The 24,555-nt window shown below is 37.8% G+C and overlaps 1 protein-coding gene across 7 annotated transcripts in view; it reads left to right on the top strand.

The window, feature by feature from the left end:
- Positions 1 to 24,555, top strand: part of LOC112457462 (RNA-binding protein Musashi homolog Rbp6) — a 585,496-nt gene that overhangs the window by 157,444 nt on the left and 403,497 nt on the right. The window contains exon 2 of one of the 7 annotated variants that reach the window (XM_025020533.1): positions 12,386 to 12,448. The exons of the other annotated variants lie outside the window; for them this stretch is intronic. The gene's annotated coding sequence lies outside the window, so the exon portion shown is untranslated. The remainder of the gene's footprint in view (positions 1 to 12,385; positions 12,449 to 24,555) is intronic. 7 annotated transcript variants of the gene reach the window in all.

The raw sequence follows: 24,555 nt of genomic DNA, 5'->3' as shown, positions 1-24,555 counted from the left end.
CTTTAAAGTCGATAAGCGTAAGGCAACTATAAATGGAACATAGTTACTTCATGCACTTCCCTATTCAACTAGTATATGACTAGCGTTAAGTATTGCATATAAGAATAATAACATGTGTACAATAGAGTGTTTAATGTAGCTATGATGTAGCTCAATTAACTTTTAAAATTTTCTAAATTTACCTATTTATAGATGTGATTTTGTATGTATTTTCTTTCTTTCTTTCTTCTTTCATTGTTTTTTTTTGCTTTTAATCTTATATTAAATATAACATAAAATCATGAAATTTTTAATTTGCAAAAAACAATATATATGTAAATTAGATAGATAAAGAGTTCTAACATTACCCCTATTTTTCGGTCAGCATTAACATTTTCTATCTCCAATATTTTATTGAATATTTTTGTAAATGACAACAATTGTCGTAAGTATTGTGCCAAAAGTGAAAGAGTATGAAGAGAACTTAAAATATTTTTTATTTACAAAAAGTAAATTCTCTAATTTGCCTCGAATAAACATGAAGTGTATTAAATTCGATAGAGGGACAGCACGATATGACCGTTTGCGACACGTACGCTACCTCGATATCTTCTTTATTGAGGTGTCCGTGTTCAGAATGAAACAGGACATAAATGGACTCCGCGATGCGGTTCGCCCCTTTTTGGCAAGATTTCTCCCGATCGGAGATCGACGGCAGCGGTCAGGCCTTCTCTTTTATACATCCTGAGTTTTATTGGCGGTCCTAGAGAGAAAGAGGAAGAAAAAGGGGACAGAAGCGCGGGTGGCGTTCTCCTCTTCTATGACTTCACTCTTTCTCTATCTCGCCACCTCCCTTTCTTTTCTCTCTTTCTCTCTTTTTGCCAACGCAAGTAGAAATAAAATATTTGAAACACGCGCACGGATTCTGGCTCTCGTGTATTCGCCGCCTTCTATTTCCATGTACCAACCCCTTCCTTCCTTCCCTCATTCCTCCTAATCTTTACATCTTGTCCGCTTTTTTTTCCCTTCCCCTTTGGCAACATCTTGCGTTCGCGGATTCATCGATAGGGGAGAAACCGTTCGTTTGTCGACAGGAGATGCATTACATTTGGCAGTGATTTCACTCAGCGAGATTAAGCTTATTTTCGCTAGGCCGATTTCGCCAACGGGGTACATATCCTAGTTACTCGGTGGCTTGAGTTTCTGCTCAACAATACAACAAGATGGAATATTGCATTTTTTTCCCCACAACCGCAGCTAATCACAGGTTATTCTAGCAAATCGACTGTTTTTACTTTGTCATTTATTTTTGTGCGTCACATATTTTCATGGACACACAAGATATCCAATAAAAATAATTCGTAGACAATATTTGTGACTGGTAGAAGTAAAAAGTAAATGTTTAATGTTGGACAGTAGATAATAATAAGCTAAATTAGCGAATTAAGTTTTGATGAGTATTATAATTAAATTTTATTTTTTTATGTGATATGAAGCAAATTAAAATGAGTTTTTTGTGCCCAGTTGTGTTGTGCAGTCTTTCTTTTTGTACGTATCTTTATCATATTTATTCTTTAAAGTTTTTGTAGCTACTGTTATGTAGAAAAGGAAACTTGAATGATCTATTCATAGAAATTTATTGCAATTTCATACTTTTATCTGACAATTTTAAGTGAGATTGTCGTGATAGAAATCATTATAAACCTTCGATTACTAGACTCAACTTTTCCAATTAGAATCGAGCATAAGTTAGACATTTGGATTATTGCCTGCTAAGATCTTGTTAGAATGGATCGATACTATTCGACTGGATAAATCCGCCTCAATAGCGGTGCGAGTGCTACGCGAATAATGGACCGATCGTCTTTCCTTTGAAGACCCCTTCAGAGTTTTGGCGTTAATTGATGCGAGTCCGCACTTTGGGAAGATCACCTTGGCACTTCTGGCCATCTTCTCCAACTCTCCTCAGCTTCTCGAACGGGCCGAAAATTACTTTGTTCGCTCAGTATCCGTTCGCTTCTCGTTGACCTCGACAATGTATAACTCTCCTCGGTGAGAATATCTCTATTCAGACACTAACTTTTCAAATTTCCTTCCATGATGGTCCGAATCATATATTCCGATTGTCTAAAGAGTTGTAATGAATGGCATTACGTATGAATAACTATTTGTTCGTCATATAAATAAGATTAAATTTTTGCTTTTATATGTTTATGGATATCCGGTTTGAATTTTTTGAACTATTATTTAATTATTAACATACTTCCCGATTAAAACATTTGCTAAAAATTTTTTAAATACTTCATTTGAATGTATATTTAACTTTTCATTTTTATCGTATTATATTGATTTATATCATTATTCTGTCCAACGATTCAATTGTCTAGTTTTATTAAGCGAAAATGATAGACAATGTTCTAATCAAAGATTGAATCTAGTTTCAAATGACAGCCGGTTCATCCGGCTGTCAATCGTTGACTGAGCTGATTCAGTTCGACAACCGGACGAACCGGCTCTCATTTGGAACCAGATCTGATCTTTGATATTGTAACATTATCTCTGTTATATTAACCATCGCTGTTTAAAAATAATCTCAGTTTCCGTTGTCTTTCTCAGAGCTTCAGTTTGTCAATTTCACGTTCTCTGAACTTGATTTGGTGAGCAGATTTCATGTCTCTTTGCCAGTTAGTCTCAATTTTTATTTCAAATCTGAATATTTTGCGGACTATGAATATTAGCAGAATTTTTCTGGTTTTTTCTCTGGAAATTTACACTTTCTTTGTACATTCAATTTTTAAATACTCACTTTATACTTTTCGGAGAGCTTGAGATTATTTAGTTTATCTATATACCGCGTCGCTGAAGATAGCTCAAAGTAGAGCCGAAATAACGTAAAATTTATAATTTGTATTAAATTAATTAATATTAATTGAATATTACATAGAGTTAACTCACGCATAAATAACCATGTTTGACTCTCATAGGCCATTTTTCCTTATTACTCTAACTTTTGTCGTGGTATTTTCATAATAGCGTGGAAATTCTCCGATGAAGGAAATCAGTGGAGAATCTTGGAGTTTGCGTTCACCGAGGGTAAATCGAAAGGAATGACGCTTAACCGCGAGACTTATTGTACGAGAACAATGGCGCGAAATGCGAGATCGGGCCCGCAATCGCATAAATTAGACGGCGGAGGCATTCCGACTTCGTGGCGCGCATATTAAATGCACTCCATCGTGTATCTTCGCGACGATTCCGCGACTTCGTCTCTTCGAGGATCACCGATTAGGATAGATTTGCATTACACACACACACACACAAACAAACAAACAAACACACACACGCAATATGATTTAAATGAATCTGTTTAACCCTTAAATGCCACCCGGGGTCCAGCGGACCCCAAACCCTTTACAATGATATATTTTCAAATGTTCTCCCCAAAAATGGAGCTCATGCTCCCATTGATGATAGTTGAGTGATTGACCTACCCGGTTGTACACCTAGCAGTACTCAGTTTACTTAATTTTTTATACTATGTTGAAATTGAAATTTTAACAATATAAGCATTTTATTCTCTTTTCTAAGCCTTGAACAACATTGACAATAATTTTCATAACTAAATATCAAAAAATCAATGAGTAAGGAGACATTTTTCATGCTGGGGTCTTTTAGATCCCATGTGTCATTTACGAGATTCTTGAGAGGTGTGGCATTTAAGAGTTAAATATCGAGTAATATTAAATATTCATAGCCGAAACAAAACATGTATCAAGAAACCCATCTTCTTTTATACAAATTCTTATCAATCCTTTTATAAATTTGACAGTCACCACTGTAAAAGTGATTTTTATTTGTATCTCTTCGTCGAGCGTGTATAGACAAGTCGTAATTATAATTACGAGAACATAATTTTGTTGGACTATTTCTCGAGTTATCACTAGATCTTGAAAATACTTTCTTACAGTTGCATTTTCAAGATCAGGTCACGATATATTATCGCTTTCACAATATTTTAAACTAAATATTCTTATAATTATCCAAAAGATATTAATATAAAATAAAATGAAAATATAGTACAAAAATTCCCATGTAAAGTAATGCATTTCCCGCATTTAATTATTAATTTTTATTAAGCTTATGTAAGAAAGAAGAAAACAATTCGCTTTAAAAATGTCAATAAGATCGATATCTCAGAAATACAATCTCGATAAATAAATTGAAATCCGGTTTATTACATTTCTTTAAGAAGTTTCGATAATACCACAAAAACTGCATCGATGAATTTTCGTATTCCGCAATTAAATCTCGCCGAAGGGGTCGTACGCTCTTACTCGGCAGAAACTTGTCCTTCCGTCGCTTTCGTCGATTTATATTCGACAGTCGTTGTAATCGCGAAAAGTACGGAACACGAATCAATTCTTTCACCCCTAAGAACATGGGAGAAGGGGGTAGGGTGGCAAGCTGGTCAGGGGCGGGAGGGGGAGGGCGAAGAAGCGAAGGGACTGCTTGTCCGTACGAAGAACTTTCCAAGACTTGGGTTAAAGTAGCCGATCTCTTGCGCTTTCCTCTCTCACTCGTTTACTCTGTCTCCCTTCCTTCTTTCCCTCTCTATCACTCTTCTCTCTCTTATTTTTCGTCATCTTCATCGCACTCTCCTGCCGGCCTTTTTAGGCATCCCTCTTTCGAAACTGATCGCGGGAATCGGCTTTCTACTATAGAAAAAGCCGCCCCGATCCCATCGCTTTCAAAAGTTTCCCGGATAATTGATTGTTTTGCCAGAGCACGCTTTCCATCCCCTTGTCGATGCCCGCCTGTCGCCCTCTTCTTGTTGCTTGAAGGGGATGTATCTTGCTCTCGTCCATGTGCTTCCGGAAGGATACACATTGATGTTCTGCATCATTTTTGCATAGATATAATTCAAGACCCGATTGTGATACTTGAAACTATCATCTATTTCTAGACTAGCAGTAAATTAATAATTGTTCAGAGCGTGACCATGAATGTCAATTTATTGGTGAGTTAAATTAGTACGAGAGATTTGTTGCGATTCCGAAAACAATCAAGATGATATTGTTTGTTTGTTTGTAAAAGTGTTTAAAACTTCTATAGTCTTTTGCAATACAACCTCTATTTTAATTTTATTAATATTTGCCTCAATAAACACATACTTGAATTGGATTAATTTATTTAGAAATTTATAAAGTTTAAAACTGTATCTAAATATATGTTTTCCAGTAATACGACATTGATTGCATTTAGGTACGTTTAGTTACAAATTTAATAGTGGGACATATAGGAATTGATTCTCGTATTTTTGCACACATAATTTAAATAGAATCTATCTTTAAAAAGATTGATTAAAATCATATTATAGTGTTAAATGGTATAAGTAAAAAAGTTATCCTTAATCTGTTATAATATCTATCATATTAGATGAACAAAACTCAAAATTAGATGGCTGCTAAATATGGTGCATGCAGGAAATGGATCCGTATTACTATAAATATCACCTAGAAAACAGCTCCTCTTGATATCAAACTTTGCCTCGATATTTGGAGATTCTCGCGTTATTTCTTCTTCGTGAATACGCGAGGAAGAAGCCGCGTTTCTTAGATAGAGAGAGAGAGGAAGGAAAGGGAGAAAGCGCGCGCGCGAGGGTTATGTAAGCCTCGGAAAGTTGGCGGAAATGTCAAATTCTCGAGCGTTCGCTTCAAATCAGCGTCCAAATAAGGCGACGCCTTCTCGCGGGGCCTGTGCTCCACCATCCTTGTCTTCGCCGCTTTACGTCCCGCTTCCTTCGTTGGAATTCTTCGTCACTCTCCACCCTCCACCCTCTCACGTTTCTTCTCTCGCGCTCCCCAAACCTCTTCCTTCCCACAGGTCTCGCTCGCGTTTTCCACGTTGACGACCATCCGCCGTCAACGGTTAAGACGTCTCACTTCACCGAGACGCGCGCTACGCCGGATGCTGGAAAACGTGTCCTCCATCCCCCTTCCTTATTTCGCCCCCTCTTATCTCCGCGCGCGCCTCCGCTCGTGCCTCTGTCGTCCTCCGCGTCTCTCATCTGCGCCAGATGGAAATCGCGCGAGAGAGACTTGCCGGCAGCCATGTTGACGAAATATTCGCGTATTCTCCCGGCAATAGCCGGATTGTCTGCTTCGATGTGCATATTTACTTAACGGGAATACCCACGGAGTCGTTCCACCAGCTAGAGTTGTTCTCGGGACGATGATTCACTTGTCGCGCGGAAACTCTTCGGGGATAACGATCTTATCCTCCGCGAAAGGATTTTCTATTTTCAAAGTTGAGATTTTAACTCTCTTGGAGCGGCAGATCGGAGTAGCGGTGTTTTAAAGAATCGTCCCTTGATGAGTCGATGTATAGAAAAGAGCAATAATTTCTTAATTATTTCTTTGAATGTAAAATTGTGGTAGCATTCATGAGTTTAGAAAATTAAACTTCGAGAAGGAAAGAAAAGCTTTTCTTAGCGAGGATATTCCTACGAGAATTTTTCGAAACAGTTCTCTTGTCACGTGATTTTTAAAGATAATTAATTTTTTGTGAAAAGATAATTTATTTCTATAACTGGATTTTGTTCTTCGAATATAAACCGGATTAAATAGGGAAAATCTATAGTTTTGAGTGCAAAATTAAGATCTGGAAAAAAAAAGTATAAAATTTTAATTCTTTAGATTGAAATTATAGGATAATTTTTCAGATATAGGATAACGGAATAATAGATATCTAATACTTAATGCATAGTTTGTTTGGATATTTATATAGGTACGAAATGCTATGAACTTTTTTAAATGTCAAAGTTGGCTCTAATCCACAGACCCGTTTGTCAGGTGTTAAACTAATAGCATTGATATTCTCGCAGTGGGCTATTGAGATAACGCGAATGTCATGTTGTGACCGATTTCTTGTTTATCTCTTGAACAATGACGTAGGTAGCTCGTGACGTAATCGGTGACATAACAACGTAGCACTTTAATCTTCATTATTCCGACGGTCGTATACATTTATACGATTAAAAACGATCTTGAATTTTTTTCATCCGAGGATAAACGGAATCGCATAAAAAGACTTTGCATAAAATACAAATATATGAGTAATATCAAACATAATCAATAATTGAGCGTGAAATGCATGCCGGTCAGCCGCATTTAGTTTCAAATGTAGAGAAGTCACGTGGGTCCACTTTTCGATGCGCAAACCTTGGATCAAAAGGGAAAAGAGAATTCTCGTTTCAGTCGCAGGTATGAAAGGCCTATATGCATTCGCTCGTATCGATGCACGTCACGTACCGGTCACACACATACACATACACATCCACAAATTGCATCTACGCACACATACAACATACACGGACCGACACGTGCATCTGTCCACGTGCCCGTGAACACGACGTTGCGGAGGACGGTTTTGTACCGGTCCTCGACGGAGAGGCAGCAGAACAGCAAATGCTCGAATTATTTACGCTGAATTTGCGCGACGACGTGCGCGAGGCGAACGCGCGTGGCAAAATGCAAAATACAGAATGCAAAACGTGAACCGTGCGGTGGACTCGACCAGAGAAAGCGAGGTGGAAATTGGGCCCACCAGAATCGAGGGGAAAGGGGGCTCGGAGACCTGCGGCGGATTCGATCGATTGAAAATCAGGACGGGCCTTTGTAATCTTTCAAATTGTTCATCGTGTTATTTTCCGCTTTCAGTTTGGTCTGAACGTACATTCGAAACTCCCACCTCGTTAACAGACTCCTTCTGGCTTTCCCTTTTTTTTTTCTATTATTTTATTGTCGCTGCTTCTTTGGACATTTTTTAAACAGAATAATTACTAACTCTTTTAGATAATATTTTGTTAGAAAATTTTATATATAAGTGCAGTTATGAAAGAAACTTGTGGATATTATGTTGTAAAATAACTAAAATATACTTTATATTATTAATATTCTTGTGCTTTGTAAGATTTGCATGATATCTCAGTGTGTATTTTTTCAAAAGTGTATTTTTTCTTTGAGATGATTTTCTATCAATGAAAATTCGATTCGATCCTCATTACGCCACACATAAGTATATTTTCATTAATAAATATAACAAGTCTAATAATAAGCCAAGAGCTTAAGTTAAAACAAAATTTATATGATTGAAGAATACGCTTATTTGCTAGCAAAAACTATACTAGCCGAACTAACTTCAGTCTTTAACTGTTTATAATGGAAAGGATCATTGATGACGACATTAACACAACCACCGATCTTCCAGTATCTGCCAATAACAGCACAAACGATGAACCTGGCACGATCCCGTGTAACGATACGGCGAGTTCATTAATCGTTACCCGTTCGGCCACGTGTTCGCGTTCTTTCGCAACCCACCACTGGCGACGGCAGCAGCGACGGCGGCGTCGGCGGCAGCAGGTCCATTTAGTACCGTAGTTTCGTAGTTTCGCAGTTCCCCAGGTTGTCGGTGGCGTCCATTTGTATCGGACGAAACGGCTTCGGAAACCCGAAATACTGGCCGGTGGCCAGGAATTTACCCCGGCCCCTTCCCATCGTTGCGCGGAGAACGACCGGGGCCGCGTCCGTGCCGTGCAGGTGGACCGCCGCCGTGTAAACGCCGTATTTATTACCTCGTTCCCGGATGTAAATGCGCGTGCCGTGGATTATTGGGAACTGATCTTCCGGTCCTAGGGATAATTCGAGTTCTAGCAACGTGATCGCCGCCGCCGATTTCTCGACCGCGATTCTCTGAATTTCGGCGAAACGCCAGAACGCGTTCACTCGCTGATACACGATGTAGGCGCCTCTCCATTTGCACTGGAAAATGATCATCGATTTATTAACTATCATTACGCGGGACCGATTCGGACCGATTCGGATAATCGCGTATCTTAACCCTTAAATGCCACACCTCTCAAGAATCTCGTAAATGACACATGGGGTCTAAAAGACCCCAGCATGAAAAATGTCTCCTTACTCATTGATTTTTTGATATTTAGTTATGAAAATTATGTTCAATGTTGTTCAAGGCTTAGAAAAGAGAATAAAATGCTTATATTGTTAAAATTTCAATTTCAACATAGTATAAAAAATTAAGTAAACTGAGTTCTGCTAAGTGTACAACCGGGTAGGTTAATCACTCAACTATCATCAATGGGAACATGAGCTCCATTTTTGGGGGGAACATTTGAAAATATATCATTCTAAAGGGTCTGGGGTCCGCTGGACCCTGGGTGGCATTTAAGGGTTAAAAAGCAATGGGTATTGTTAAATCTTATGACTTAATTAATAATTACGATATCTTTTTGTGACTTTTATCATTCTTGCTAATTTTATTGTTGCGAAAGATTTATACTATAACTATTCCATTGTCGTAATTATGTGAATTATTTTTTCATTATAATTAGATTGTTTCAATAACATTAAAATGGCGCTGAGCACGAACCTTAAGAGAATATATACGTATATTTCAAAATCTAAATTCCTATCATAAAACGGAACGCTATTTAGGAAACGCTACTTGGTTGTATGTTGCACAGCTCGATTCAATTAGCGGTATCTGTTAATTACCTAGCCCTTGCGTCGGACATTATACAATCAACGTATATGTAACTAAAGCGGTAAATGTTCGCGGTTTCTCCGAATATTCAACCCGTGCCACGAGGACATCGTTGAACATCGCCGTCGGTTTTCTTTATCAAAGATTCAGTTCAGTGCAAACGGTGACAGGGATTTGTGCGTGTTTCGGAGAACCGCTTGGACTAATTATGAGTCGTTAGAGGTGAATTTGCACGGTCAAGTTTAGACGATCTTCCATCACGTTTAAAACATGAAAGAAAACTAATTTGTGTATTTAATATCTTCGTAGAAAAATTTCATTTGCGTGTTCCACTTGAACATTTATCTTTAATTCGCAATATATTACATTTTATATTATGAATTGAAACAGAAAATGATTATAATGGTAACTCGAAAACGATAACAAATGTTATTGTATCCTAGTACGGCTACAACGTAAAGGAAAAAAAGTAGGTCAGTCTGGAGCCAAGAAATTGCTCGATAACTTATTGGACAGCTTCTAGTGGTCTACTGCTGATGATGATAGATAGATAGATGATTGCGCTCATTCGATGAGGTCTCGCGTTGGATGATTCGTCTGGAAATAATCGTCGAGAACGAACTGTAGAATTTCACCTTAACTCCCGTACGCAGTGACGTTAACATACCGCGTGATTGTCAGAGGAAGGCACCGGTGGTTGCTAGCGCAGTGGGATCCTGGTGTCTGCGGTCGTACCCAGGCTCCCGACATCAAGAATTCATACCTGACCTATGGCACCGGCTCATCCTCGAGGTCGAACCACTACCTAAATCGTGCCGTCGTGCTCCACTCTTTCCGCGATTAATAATCGCTTTAACATTTCATTTCAGTTGTGCCGCTCGTTGCTCAAAAAAAAAAATGCTTTCTTATCGGACGCTCGTATATATATCGCCGCAACGTGGAAATTTCTATTCGAGGAAATTTCTATTCTTTTGAAAACTTCTGTAGAATAACATTTTAAATGAATCTGTTTACTTGGAACTTTTGACCTATAATTTTTAGATTACTTTCCACAAATAATATTAACTTTTAACTATGGCAAGTTCGTGCATAACGCAACGGCTATAATACTGTCAATTTAATTTTTTTGTAACAAAGAAGGGCATGATACCTTACCAGATTTTTAATATAGTGGACACATAAAATGCTTCAACATTTTTCGTATATTGTCGGTTTCGATCCCGTTTCAATGTAAAATAAGCAGGCTCGGTGGTTGATCCGGAATCCAAGAGCTACGCGAACACCATATATCACTCGAAGTGCTATTTCACAAATTGCATGCACGTAACATTTCTCCCGATAACGCATCGATTTCTCGGAGATGCATTTTTTAAGCGACCCGTCGCGGGAAGACGTGGAGCGCGCGATAGCGGGACGCGGGCGCGAGGAAGTGCATTGGCGGGCGATAAAAGACGACGCCTCCGTCGCCGCCACCACCACTGCCGCCGCCGCCTCCGCCGCCTCCCGAGCTCTGAGATCAATTTGCGATCCCGACCTCACGCCTCTCGCGCTGGAACTCGAGCTTCCCAAGTCCCGCCAATCTAGCCCCGTAAATAACGACCGCCGGAAGTTGCCGGGGCGGCGGAAGATCCCTCGGCGGGTTCGCACTTTGTCAGAGACGGATGACGCCGCGGCGCTCGCCGCGATCGGATCGACCGGTGATTTACGACGGGCGCCGTCACGCCGATCGTTCTTGTCTCGAGATTATTTCGATGCGCGCAAATTACGAAGACGGGAACGGGACGGCGAGAACGTGCCGCGCCCGCGCCGCCTCGATGCTCTTGACACTCACGGCAGTTTGGATCGGCGTATGCCGCACAATATAGATAATTAACTCCTCAATGTGCAATGTTGATTGATTTTTGCTCTACGTAAAGATTGCGCATGGTGCTCCGTAATCCTCTGCGTTTTCTTTTACGTAAGATTTCTTGGAATAATCTCATGTCGATATGAACGATTATGTATAATACGGAACGATCAAGAATTGTATTCAAATGCAATTAACATTAAAGTTTCTTCGCGGAAAAATTTTGAAACACTCCGTAAAATTGCTCGAAAGATATTTTGAACAATAATTGCTTCACTCAGAAGCTCTACCATTTCATTTTGATTGATGATAGACCTGCCCATCTTCTGAGTAAACAATAATCTCCTGTCATTTTCTGTTATTTCAACTGCAAACGCAATTTGTTTCTTTTCTCAGAAGCCTATTATTCCATGTTGATGGAGCAGTAGATTTTTGAGTAAACAGTCGCTTCCTTTCGATCTTTCATCCTCTAAATGCAAATAATATTCGCATCGATAATCGAGTATATGAATCGTTTCATCGTGCTATGAGAACCGACAATATATTAATAATCGTTAATAGCAATAGATAGAACGTATACGCCTTGACTTTATGAGTTTTAATGATTACTAATTGGTTGTAACATCTCTCGACTGCAGAGAGGTGGTTCTCTTAATAATAACATATCGTTATATCCCTAATTGATACAATCATTCCATTTTCATCTCGATCACACATACCTACATATTCTCTCATGTATTTCTCACGTTCATCTATAAATGTCAATTCTTCTGTATAAATATCAACAGATTTAATACATTTATAATAAATTCATTCAATATAAATTAATTAAAACTTATCATAATTAAAACAGATCATAATTAATTTATTAAATAAATCTCAATATTTTTAATAATTTTAACATCAGTGATAAGCGTGAATGAAAGGATGAAAAACGCGTGATTTATTATTGTAATTGTAGGTAATAACATGAGTTTCCTTTGCTTTCTGTTTCAGGTAAAATATTATACTGATGTCTTTTATGATGATTACGTAAGACGCCTTGCTGATAGAAATCTAGTAAGTAAAGAACCCATAATGTCAGTATCTGGAGCGTGAAAATACTTAACGAAGATAAAACACATGCGAGTCGTAATACTGTGCGTTTCAATCATCTAATCGTCTAACGGATGAAACATTAAAGACTTGTCGACATCGCTGTTCCTTCAATTCTCGCCGATATTAATAATTGTTATCAAAAATTGTATCTGAAGGTAGTTCAGTCTACTGTAGTCTACTGTATCTCAAGTCTACTGTATCTCAAGTCTAACGAGTTTTCGATCTTGCATTTCAATGTATCGAGCATTTGTACGCGATCATCATCGCCAAGATGGATGATCGCCAAAGCAAATCATAGAGACGGGAATTCTCGACGCGTCGCGCGTCAGTTCCTCATTGACGTAACTTCGGTCTAACTCCGGTTTCGCGACGCGACGTTCGGGGAGTCTCTCGAGCGTACATTGTGAAGAACAATTCCTTTACAAAATGTTTGTACATCAAAGTGTTTGCGTGTCGTCCGGGTGGATTACAGTTCACTATGTTAGCGCGTAGATGGCGGTAGAATGCCCTCTTCGGATTTAAAAGTCCCGATGAAAAATTTGCGAAAGATTCCAGTTTTATTGAAATACTGATTTGAGACTGTAAGCAAATCACGATCAATTAGGTTTCTATGGTTTTTTTAAAATGTATTATATATAAAATAGAAAAGAAATTTAAAAATTTCGCAAAGATGACTAATTCGCATTGTCATTTAGGCTTAACGAACCCAAACTCAATACATATATAAATACTTGTATCATATACACTCTTTTGTGAAAGATAGTGTAAAATAGATTTGAGGAAAAGTAGAGGCAAAATATAATTTAAGAAGACTGTGGGACTAAACATATTTGTATACGTGTTTCATATAGATAAAGCAAGACAGTGAAAATTAAAGCTAATTTTTTTATATTCTTTAGTTTAAAAAAATTCAATGTTCTATACAGTATTTCCACGAGTGTGACGTCAACCCATCGATTTTGTCGCTTTAATCCTGAGGGTACCAAATCCGGATAAGAAGGACCCGGAAGTTTCTAATTCCCTGTCGGTTTGCTATGTTTGAGAGAACAAAGTCGGTCGAAATGTAGTTCCACGAAGTAAAGCGTATAAAGTATAATGTAGAAAATAAACCTCTTTCTTCCTCCAATCGATGGATAATCGAGCAAAAAGTGCGCGATATATGAAAAGTATTTTTTTCTCTTTAAAATAAATGAATTAAAGAAAATGAAAATTTTATATTTTTTTTAGCATGCGTCTTACTAGAATCTTGTCGTGGGACGCGATATGTATATAAGCGAATTTATTCGACAGCTTTTATCTCTATTACTGTAAAAAAGTGCAAAGATAACTCACGTTATCGTAACTGCTTCCTGTGTGACATAATTGCAGGATATAAATATGCATACACGCGCGTATACATACACGTGGGACGATTCTACTATCATTTAGGATTCCGTAAGAGAGAACTTATCTATCTTTCGTTGAATAAATGAACGAAAATATTTATCTAACAGCGAGGCTATCATCACCTAGTCGCATAACAATTCATTCAGAAGTGTTCCCTTCCGTTCCCGTACCTCGGTATCTCATCGCGCCGGCACGTTTCCGCGATTAACGATTCAAATAGTTTCGCGACGGCATCTCGCGACGGCGATAATTGAAATTCATTGTTTCGCTGCATTTTCGGGTTCGAAATACACGCGTGCGTTTCTCTCTTTCCTCGAAAAATCGGTCCGCTTTTTTCACGTTCCGCGTTCATTTGTCTCTCCGTTTTTTTTCCGCGAATTGCGGGATTACGGACGGCCGCGTTTTATCGGTCGGTCCGCGGTAATTAACAACGGACGATAATTAATTCGATTGGATCTCGCCCTGTACCGTCGATTCAACGCATTTCGCCGACGGCGACGAGGGTCGCGAGTGGATATACGTGCCACGTCGACAATCCCGGCTTATGACGCCTCTCGCCTCGCTCCGCGGCCCTTTGAGTAGCCTTTCAAAAAGGGCTTAATATTAAAACGTGATATTAAAACGCACGATAATCGCACGATACGTTGAGGTCTCCGATGAAATAATAAACGACTCAACCGTTTGATCGCGTTGCGTAAAATCGCGTTAAACTTGGGTCGCACTCTCGATTAAAATCGCAAGTAGTTATCACCTTCGACCTGATTATGAAAAAAGTGGATAGCAGCACAGCGAGAAGGAAAAGCGATAAGAGGTGAGGATATAAGCAACGAAAAAAGAATATTGGAGTAATTAATTTTTTAATATTTTATAGAACGATAGCTTTTCACATACATCTATATTATACACAGAATATTTTAGAACTATTCAAAATACAAATTACTTAGTAAATTACTTAGTAAAAAATTTTTATTTAGGTATATATGACCGAAATACTAAAAGATAAATAAAAGAAAATTATACAAGCACATAAAAGATAATAATGGAATTAGTTTTTGACAATCCAGTGACAGAGGTAGAAAATGATAATACAATGAAATTTTACAAGATATAATTTGCTTCCGATCTCTCATTATTAGTACGTATACCTACAGTTAAAGTAGTGAATCACAGAAATCACTGAAGGGAACGAGGCAGAGAGTGAGGCAGAAAATTGTTCATTTCGTTATTTCATGTAATATTTAATTAACGGCCGTGTATTGCATTTGCAACAAATCGATGCCATCTCGATAATGAACCTTATCAATTATTACTGTGGCCGATGAGTCGATAAAGTATCTATACAGTGTAACGTGTAACTTCTCTTTCCGCGAAGCGTATTTTGCGCAACGCTTTTTCTCGATAAACGAGTAAACTAGTACTTTAAATAATTATTTTCATACATTTATTGCTGAATATATATATTGGCAGAATAGTGCTGCGATTACATTTATAAAATTAAAGAATCTCCAGGAATATCTAATATATAGCGAAGTAGTATTTTTCATTTGCAAAGTAGGTTGATATTATTAATTCCGGAAAAAATCTATATTTAATAATTAAGAAATAATTATTTGCTCGAACTAGATTGCGCTTGTTCTTTATATTAGATATAACGATGCACGTGATATGTACAATATTAATATGAGGTAAAGCTGATCTATTAAAAATGTAATTGTTACTATATTTTTTAGTGCATATCGTAATATTTTACGAATAGGAAACATGTGTGACTTCAGGGACACCCCATATGTCCGTTGATACGCGATCGTTGCATTAGCGGCATTACCATATGGAATCGTGAACGGCGTCCCAGAGATTTTGCCGCGATCGCAATTTGCATGATTGATTGCCCTAAAGCTCCTCCGGCTTTTAGCTCCTAGGTGATACTCTTGTTTCCATTAGGAATTAGCCGCTCCATAGAATGCAAAATGCATACGCGTTTAATTTCGCGATTGCAACGTTCCGCGTCTGCATTTCGATTGAAAAAGAAGATAATTGTTACACCTATTTATACCTGGCGATACTTTCCAAAGGGAGCTTATATAATTGTAAACGTATAGTATAGCTGCAGATAATTGCACAATTTATTATTAAATTGCAGCTTTTTTACAAACATAAATTTCTATCTTTTGTAACAAGATATAAAAACTATATATATTAGACAGATTAAAATTTTAGTAAATTTGAATATTTTATTTCTTTACACATAATTTTGCGAAATTTGAAATGTCCGAGAGATCTAAAAACTTGAAAATATCCAGTTAATTTGAGAAGTCTCAATAAGCTTTAACACGCGGCAAAACTTCGACAAGAAACGGTACAGATACTTTGAGTGCGATAAATAAAAAGCGATGTTTTTCTCGAGCATTATAGTTCTCACGTTGTGCGTCGAGGCATCGTCGTGGGATTCGAGGGAAGGAACGCGCGTTCGCGCGACGCGACGGCTGCGTTCCTCCGTGTCCGCGTACCACCCTCCATGTCCCGGTGTCCTGTTCCCTGTATTACATTCTTGTCGCGGGTAAGACAAGTAAGACAGAAACGCAACCGTAATCCGAGGCGACGCGATCCGGTAATGCCGGCGCGACGGGTGTAATTTCAGATCGGCATTCGCCCGCGATTTAATCGCGCCTTGATGTTGCGCTCGTCCGCTCGCGAATTAGCCCGACACAACGTACCGCCATTGGCTCGTTTTGCAAATTTCGCTCACGATTTCTATCTACTTCTCTCGATGAAGTCCGGGTTTATCGTCGTCGATCAAAATACGTTTAAAAATATTCACGCAGAAAGGAATTGGAGTAAATATCTCTGTGACAAAGACGCTACTTGTTCAGCAAAACAACAAGATTCTTTATATATTATTTTGATAGATTCAAATTTTTAGAATGGCAATGAGGAGCTACATAATCTTTATATTATTACATTTTCGCTAAATAATACGAACACTACATATTTGATGGTTATTCAAGTTTCATGATGTTTTCTTTTACGATGTAATGATGCAAGAAAAACTTGCTGCTATCAGGACCCGAATGTAATCGATGTTTTGTCTCGTGACACTTTATTACAGTATGCATCCAATTACGAAGTGGCGGTACGTATAAGCATGTAAAACACGTCCGCGGGACCTGCCTCGTTTCTGCGTGCTACGGTTATGTGACTCGTTACGTCGCAAATTATTTTTTATGCTGTAATTATGAAAAACTGTTATGCTCTACAGCGGCATATGCGAACCGCCTTTACAAAATCCTTATGCACGCTGTTACATTTTACGATGCACTGATGATATAATTTTCCTAATTAACATCGCGCGCGCGCATACGAGAGAGAGAGAGAGAGAGAGAGATATTCACAATAAAAAAATTAAATTTTTATTAGAGCATTTAAAATCTGCGTAAATATAGAACAGCTGCAAGCTATGCTTAGTTTTATATTAATTGTAAATCGAATCTATATTTATATAGGATCTTTTGTTTAGAACCTTGTGTAATTAGCTTGCTATTTTCAGAGTTTCAATACAATTAATATATAGAATAATCGTGACTCTTCTTTGAAGAGTTCTGCAAAATTCCTGGTATTTTTCAAAAGAAATTTTATAATTAAGTAATAAAGTAGTAAAGAATAAGGATTCGAATAATGGAGTTTTAAACGTTTTTTTTTTCGGGCTCAAGAATTTACCAAAACTAAGGGTTGTAAAATTTTCGCTGTAATCAAGGTGAACAAAGAATATAAAATCGACTTAATAGGAGTTTTCTATATTTCTGGTTAAGGCATTATGAAATTGTCCTATAATGTGAAGCGGTGATTCTCGTAAAAAAAAAATCACATCGTTGTCGACAACATCGTCAATCCACGTCGCGCTTCTCCGTCGGCTGACGGATTAGCCGGATAAGTCTTAAACGTTTCCGCGCGCACGATTCTGTGACTTACACAACGCGGATCTGTGTCGAAGCGGGCGTTCATGCACGGATAATAACCGGTGCAACCAGAAGAGCGGATTAAACGACGGTACGTGCTCCGTTCGCGCTTTGATCGCCAAACTAGCCGTCGAGAAACGAGCGTGTAACGCGCGTTCCGGTGGTGGCGAAGAAAAATCTGATGGACGAAAGGGAAAAGGCGAAGCAACCTTTGTTGTCTCAGCCCTATAAAAGTTATCACAGTAGGGAAACCTGCGGTGATAAGCGATACAATCGCAGTGTAAACTGTATTTTTGCTCCCATTTAATTCCGTAAATATCACGGTATTTGTATTTTATTCAGGATGATAAAATCAGGAATGAATACCGAATAATGACAGTCGTTGTTTTAAATATATCTGTGATTAATAATGTTAATAATATTTATGAAAAATAATTATAATATAATATGTAAACGATAATTTTTTTTCTATAGTTATATTCAGTATTAGCAATAATATTAAAGTTGTTAAAGTGCGAACAATTGGCCTTAAGAATGTAAAATGCTAAATAATGCAGTCATTTACTGTACCAACGGTATTCCACGTAGACTGTTTATGGCCGGATAAATGTGCAGAGGATAAGGAGAGGGAGGGCAAAGGGATAGCTCACATGACCAAATCCTTGGCGTTCAGTCGACAACGTGTTCACCTGGAAAGTAAAGGAAAGCGCGCGCCCGGGAGAGCGCGGTCGCTCTCGCTTAACCTGTCGGCTTAGCGCGAGAGTTTCGCAGGATAGATTGCTTTAATTTAAGTGGAGTTAGGCTAGCAGCCCGGACCCCGGCACGCATACTACCCCCATGAGTTAGGTTACCGACGGAGAGAGTCCGGCCGGCGTCCGGGCTTAATTCGACCCTCCATCCCCACCCGTTCTCTCTGCTTTCACGGAGACTCTTCTTCGCCCCTTCTGACAGCTTGGGCTTAGCCCCCTCCTTTGCAGATTAGTCCTAGACTCGCGAGAGCCGGCACGGACAGGGCGCGGGAAGGGCTGAAAAGGGGCTCGAAAGGTGGCCCGGACTATGGTGGATCATTCGATATCCACTCTCGCCGTTAAGGCAAAATCGAACCTGGCCGACTGCAATATCCGCATCCACTCGAACCCGCCCCCGCCGCCTACCCTTCTCCTTCAACCCCCTGCGAAACCGCTGGCTTTCATGCTCTCGTCTCGCTCTGCGCTAACCCTCTCGGCTTTTTTTACCCTTGCTCCCCCTTTCTACCCTCTCGTTCCGTTCTATTTCGATGGTGACGGTCGTTACCGCCGCGAGCTGTGCAGATTCGACTCTCTGCGATTCGACTCTCGAAAGCCTGATTCGCCGAGTGAATTTCGTACGCAGGCTCGTAACAATCGAACCGTCGCGTCGCTCGGAAATCGGAGTAGCCTGAATCGTTCGGATTAAGCTCGTATAGATTAAGAATGTAATTTGACGATCAAATCATAAACGCTGCATAATTTTCTTACAAATGATACATGAGGTAGTGATTTATTAAAAGTGTACTATTTATAATATACTATTATTTATATTATTTATATTGTTATACATATAGCAATATAAGTAACGCAGAGATTTAGTAGAGATACTCTTAATTAAATACAGTACAATTTTAGAATTAATATAGTTTCTTTTGTTACTTAGACACTTTTTAAAAATTTTGTCTTGGCCGGGATAGTATTTATATAGTTAGAAAAGCGAAAATAGATGATGTCGACAATAATATATGTTTATATTATACATAGATATTCTTGTTATATGTATACATATACATAGCACATATAGATCTGTGTGAGAGGGAAATATCCATAAAATTTTACATGTATTTCTAGACTCAACAAAATAATTGCTCTTTTATGTTTTTATCTTAATATAATGATTCTATGCTGAGTTTATGTAACGTAATTAACTTATCATTACATCTTGGATTATTCTGTGACAGTTCAAACGGCATGTATCACTTCGATTTTCAACTCAGCTCAAGTATTTGCGTAACGAGAGAACGTAGATTTTTCAACGATGTGGGAAACGTGTATCGGGGCTCTTCTGGTGGTTTGCGCGTATCGATTTTACCCGCGAAAATCCCGCGGGAATTAAATATTTATACAGCGAATTTGAGCATGGCGTTTCGCCGAATGTGAAAAGCGAGGTCGCGCGTAACCCGGAAATAGCTGGAACGAAAAGTGCAATGAAATGTCTCGCGTTGACGTGCACGGCAATCTCTAAAAATAACCTCTAATCGAGGATATTAAACCGGAAGGTTATAAATGAAGTAATAAGTCAGACCGCATAACATTTAAAAAAAGGTTTTTTTACAATAAAAAATCATTGACTGCATAATTTATCTGTCTCCATTTATATCAGATTGAGTTTGCGTCTTTTATAGATAATAGCTAATTTCTGTTATCTATTTTTAATGTTATTTGCATACAGTTCAAACATCTATATATTGTTTAACCTGTATATATGTATATTACGAAGAATTACGATATTAAATATTAAATATATACATATAGATATATGTATACATATATTATGTACATGCATACCAGAAGAAGATCAAAACTAACAAGCTGATATAGTCCACTATCATCGTAAATCAAACTGTATTTGCAAACGCACATTTAACCGGGCACTCTACGCGGCATAAATATTTCAATCCCCGGCAGGGCAAGGCTTGACATTTGTCGGCTGACACGAACAAAATTCACAAATTACAGTTTTTGAAGTTTATGCGTGGAAGAGTACAACAGATTTTTTTCCTGTTACTATTCCACTCTGAGCGCGGTTGAAAGAGATAGAGACGCGATTCAGGAAATGAAACTGTAACTATACGATTTCCTTCCCACGTTTAACATTTTTGTCATAAAAGATCTATATCACCGCTGTATTTACGAATTGGTTGCCATATATCGTATCAGCTTTTAGTTCCGTTGTATTCAAATGACATAGGTTAAAAAGTGTAAATATAGTGAGATCAACAATAATGCTGACAAAAATGCACAATTTCAAAACGCGAACTTATATGGTTGCATTTTACGGAACTACACGTATCAGTTAATATTGAATTCTGTTGTAAAATGCTAGAAGTAAGTCGAAATATCGTAAAATGTAGATAACGTTATCTATTTATTCATATTATAACGTCCCTATATATATATTTTTTACTGTTTTCTAAAATTTACTTCTTATAGGTACTTCAATTCTTTATTACATCTAATCTTTTATAAAAGTTATCACAAGTTCGACACTTTGTGGATTTATATGGGTAATCGAGTTGACGTGCGATGATATCATTTTGTAACTACCGATCTTCCTGAAGGCCGAATTATTCCCGAGAGATGGAGAGGATAACATTTGGAATGATTCTCTCGGCGCGGCAACATTAATTGAATATACTTTTTGTGATCTCAACGATCATTATGATCTGTGCCATGACGTAATCGCAGCATGACAAATGGCGTTTGTTCGACGTTTTGGTGATATAATTTAACGAGCGAATTTGGGTCATTACGAAAACGCGCGTAAATTATTCACGTAGTGGTCTCGGAAAATGAAACACGCAACTCCAATCTTTTTCGATTTAATGTAACGACGCATTAATGTTTTTATTTATTGTTTTTTAACTAGTTAAAGGAAAATTAATTTTTATCTAATAGCGAAATGATGGTATGTGCAGTTAGAAGTTGACAAGTACTTGTAAAAAAGATAATTTAAAAACTCGGAAACTTATGTATGCGAAAATTTGGAATTATTTATTGCTATTGAGGTATTTAGAATTGTAATAAAGGTGACGAGGAGAGAGAGAGAGAGTATAGACGTTTCAAGATTTTAGAAATCTACATAATTCGGCTTTCGCGAAATTTTTGCGATTTTAGTGGGCAAACAAAGTCTGTTCGGTACATTCGTTGAAATACGTAGTCACAGAACAGCGATAAAATGTTATGACTACGTCACGTTGGACTTGATCTTGTAATGTCATTAGGTTTTTTTCTCGATTCCGTCATGCCGGTCTTTTTCGGTCGCTAATCCACGTGCCGTAATCGTCGGGAGTAACGCTCTAGATTATTGGAACGTCGCTCGTCTCCACTCCGCTTTCATCTTGACGAGGATTAAGACAGACCTTAAAGTCTTATCTTCGTAAAACACGATGCACCATTACGACGGTGGCTTCGAAAATCGAGCTGTCTATGAAAAATAGCATTCATTTTATCAATGAATAAAATTTGCATCTGATTTTGATATTATTATAGCTTGATAAAGCAGTCATTTGTCATTATTTTTTAGTCTTAATTAAAATTAAGTGTTTATAATTTTAATATTGACAAGAAAAACGGTTTTATAGTATATCTATATGCGTTAAATAGCTATTAATAATAATGTTTTATGCTACATATGATAGAGTTGATGTATAAAGCTTTATATGTCTGCTTAAAGAAGAAGAAAAATTAATTATTTTATAACTGTTACATAATGTGTGTTATTAATTATATTGTCACTGATTATATTTGATCGAAACTGATTTTTTTTCTGAAAATTTAAATACTTAAAAATGTAAAAGCTTTAGCTTTTTAAAAACATAAGAAATCATAAAAGTTTAAAAATGTGGAAATATTGAAATTTGAAGGATTAAAAAAAATCGAAATTTATAGGTTTGAAAGACTAGATTTTTAAAGCTTGATAATTTAGAGATATAGAAATCTACAAGTTTGATGTTGTTATGGGGCTTTGTAGGTGAAAGTCCTGTCGCTTATTGAGCAAAAATCTTGATGCGTTATCGCTTGCTCTGTGGCGAGCACTGCCAGCGGTGGACATTAAAACCACGTCGATGTCGATTGTCGAGCCGGTGTTTTGCGAGTTCTCGCGTCGCCGCGTTCTCGTTGTTCGTCCGCGGGATTGATACGAAGGGAAATGAGTCTCGTCGTTACGGCCGATTTTATCGTGCTCTTCGCGCGGAACGCCGTGGTTCGTTTCTGCCTTGAAATACGAGTCACCAGGTATGCCCGAGTTGTACAAGAGAAACCGGAATACGAACGACACCGTGCAATCGATACTCTCTGCGTCGTGTGGTTAAGTTTAATGTGTCTCGCGTTACCGTCAATTACCGTCTTTTTAAGTGAAATCACTCGGCTTGATTCAGTCTTCCCATCCGGTATGCCTCACTTTTAACTCCTTTAAGAAGACCGTTTAAGCTACATGAAATTTGTAGAAATATATATATTTTTTTATTAAAAAATCGATTTGCGTTGATTTTAAAATATAATTTACTTTAATTTAATTTTTTAAGGCACTATTAATGTAAGTGTGAATTTAAGGTAAAATATTTGAAAAGTAAAGACTGAAATATAATAATATTGATATATATAAGCGTATAAAATAACAGCGTATATAATAAGAAATGGCAAATGAAATTGAAGAATAAATCGGGAGTCATAAAATATGCGCGATAAAATAACGCAACGTGAGTAGGGTTGAGGATAACTTTTCTTTCATTGATGATTTATTGTGCTCGTCACATTTTTTCGAGTAAAATTCTTGTTGGTCATGTAATAACTGCAGTTAGACGGGAATGCAGCTGCTCAGAAACGGAATATGATCTTTTAATCGAGACCGTCGCGAAAGCATTGAGAGCACCGCGAGTCGCAGTTGACGAGAAAGTTTGCCGTGAAATTTTTTCAATTAAAAACCGTCGGCGCGTACTGTCTACAGAGCGGTGTGAGTGGAGAACAGGGAGCGAGGGAGCACTTTTAATTACTGCGGCGTCGTAACGCATGGACCGCTTCGGTATAAGACCTGGCTAGAAAAATTCTGACGGCAGCTGTGAACGAATCTCTCGCGACATGACGAGAGCCGGAGCAGGAAGGAAGGGAAAGGAATCTACAGAAATTATAGGTGGAAAGAGCATATTGCACACAGTTGTATTTTTGCGGCACAGTTTTAATTAGATTAGGAAACCACACGGGAGCGAAACGGCTTGCTTCCCTAATTATTATAGTTTTGATTGGTTTTAATATTCTGACGTTAATCGATCGCTGAACGCTATTGAAATCTTTTTTTATGAGTGTTTAATCGTGTTGAGAATTCGTTATATATATTGCAATACAGTACAAGTATGTATGATAAAATCTTAATGTGAAAGTTATTTCTAAATAATGTTTATCTTATTTGAACTTATCATTTAATTACGTAATATTTAAAGTCGTAAGAATTTGTAAAGCGATTGGTTTAATTTTAACTAAAAATTAAGTTGACTTTACATTTGCTGAAGTATTTATAATTAACAGAAAGTATGGAACTTTTTATTAACTACATTTTATTGCAAAATTTTGCAGCAAAATTTACATTTTTAACGCATACTTTTATTAGTATATAAAACATACAATTATACCTCTTTAAATCTCTGAAATAATCTGATCTGACCTTGCAAAAGGAGCGCACTGACAATACATAGTAGAAAAATCAAAGAAATCGCAAAGTGAGCCGCGTTAATCGTTTAAACACCGATTTGCCTTGAGGAACGCAAAGATATCAAGTCTTTAATGGATGCGCGGTGGTAGATGGTTGGAAGAGGCGGTTTCTGAAAACGTTTCGTGACGCCGTTTAAAGAGGAGGGGACCAGAACGCGTATTTATAGCAGATGACGGAGGTCGTCACGTGGGAATGGACGTGCAGCGTCCATTGACGCGATAAATGTCGCCGTCG

The sequence above is a fragment of the Temnothorax curvispinosus genome, unplaced genomic scaffold, assembly GCF_003070985.1.
Source record: "Temnothorax curvispinosus isolate PA1 unplaced genomic scaffold, ASM307098v1 QBEX01007781.1, whole genome shotgun sequence".
Taxonomy (NCBI): Eukaryota; Metazoa; Arthropoda; class Insecta; order Hymenoptera; family Formicidae; genus Temnothorax; species Temnothorax curvispinosus.
The sequence above is the reverse complement of the archived record's forward strand: the minus strand, read 5'-3'. Positions and strand labels throughout refer to the sequence as shown.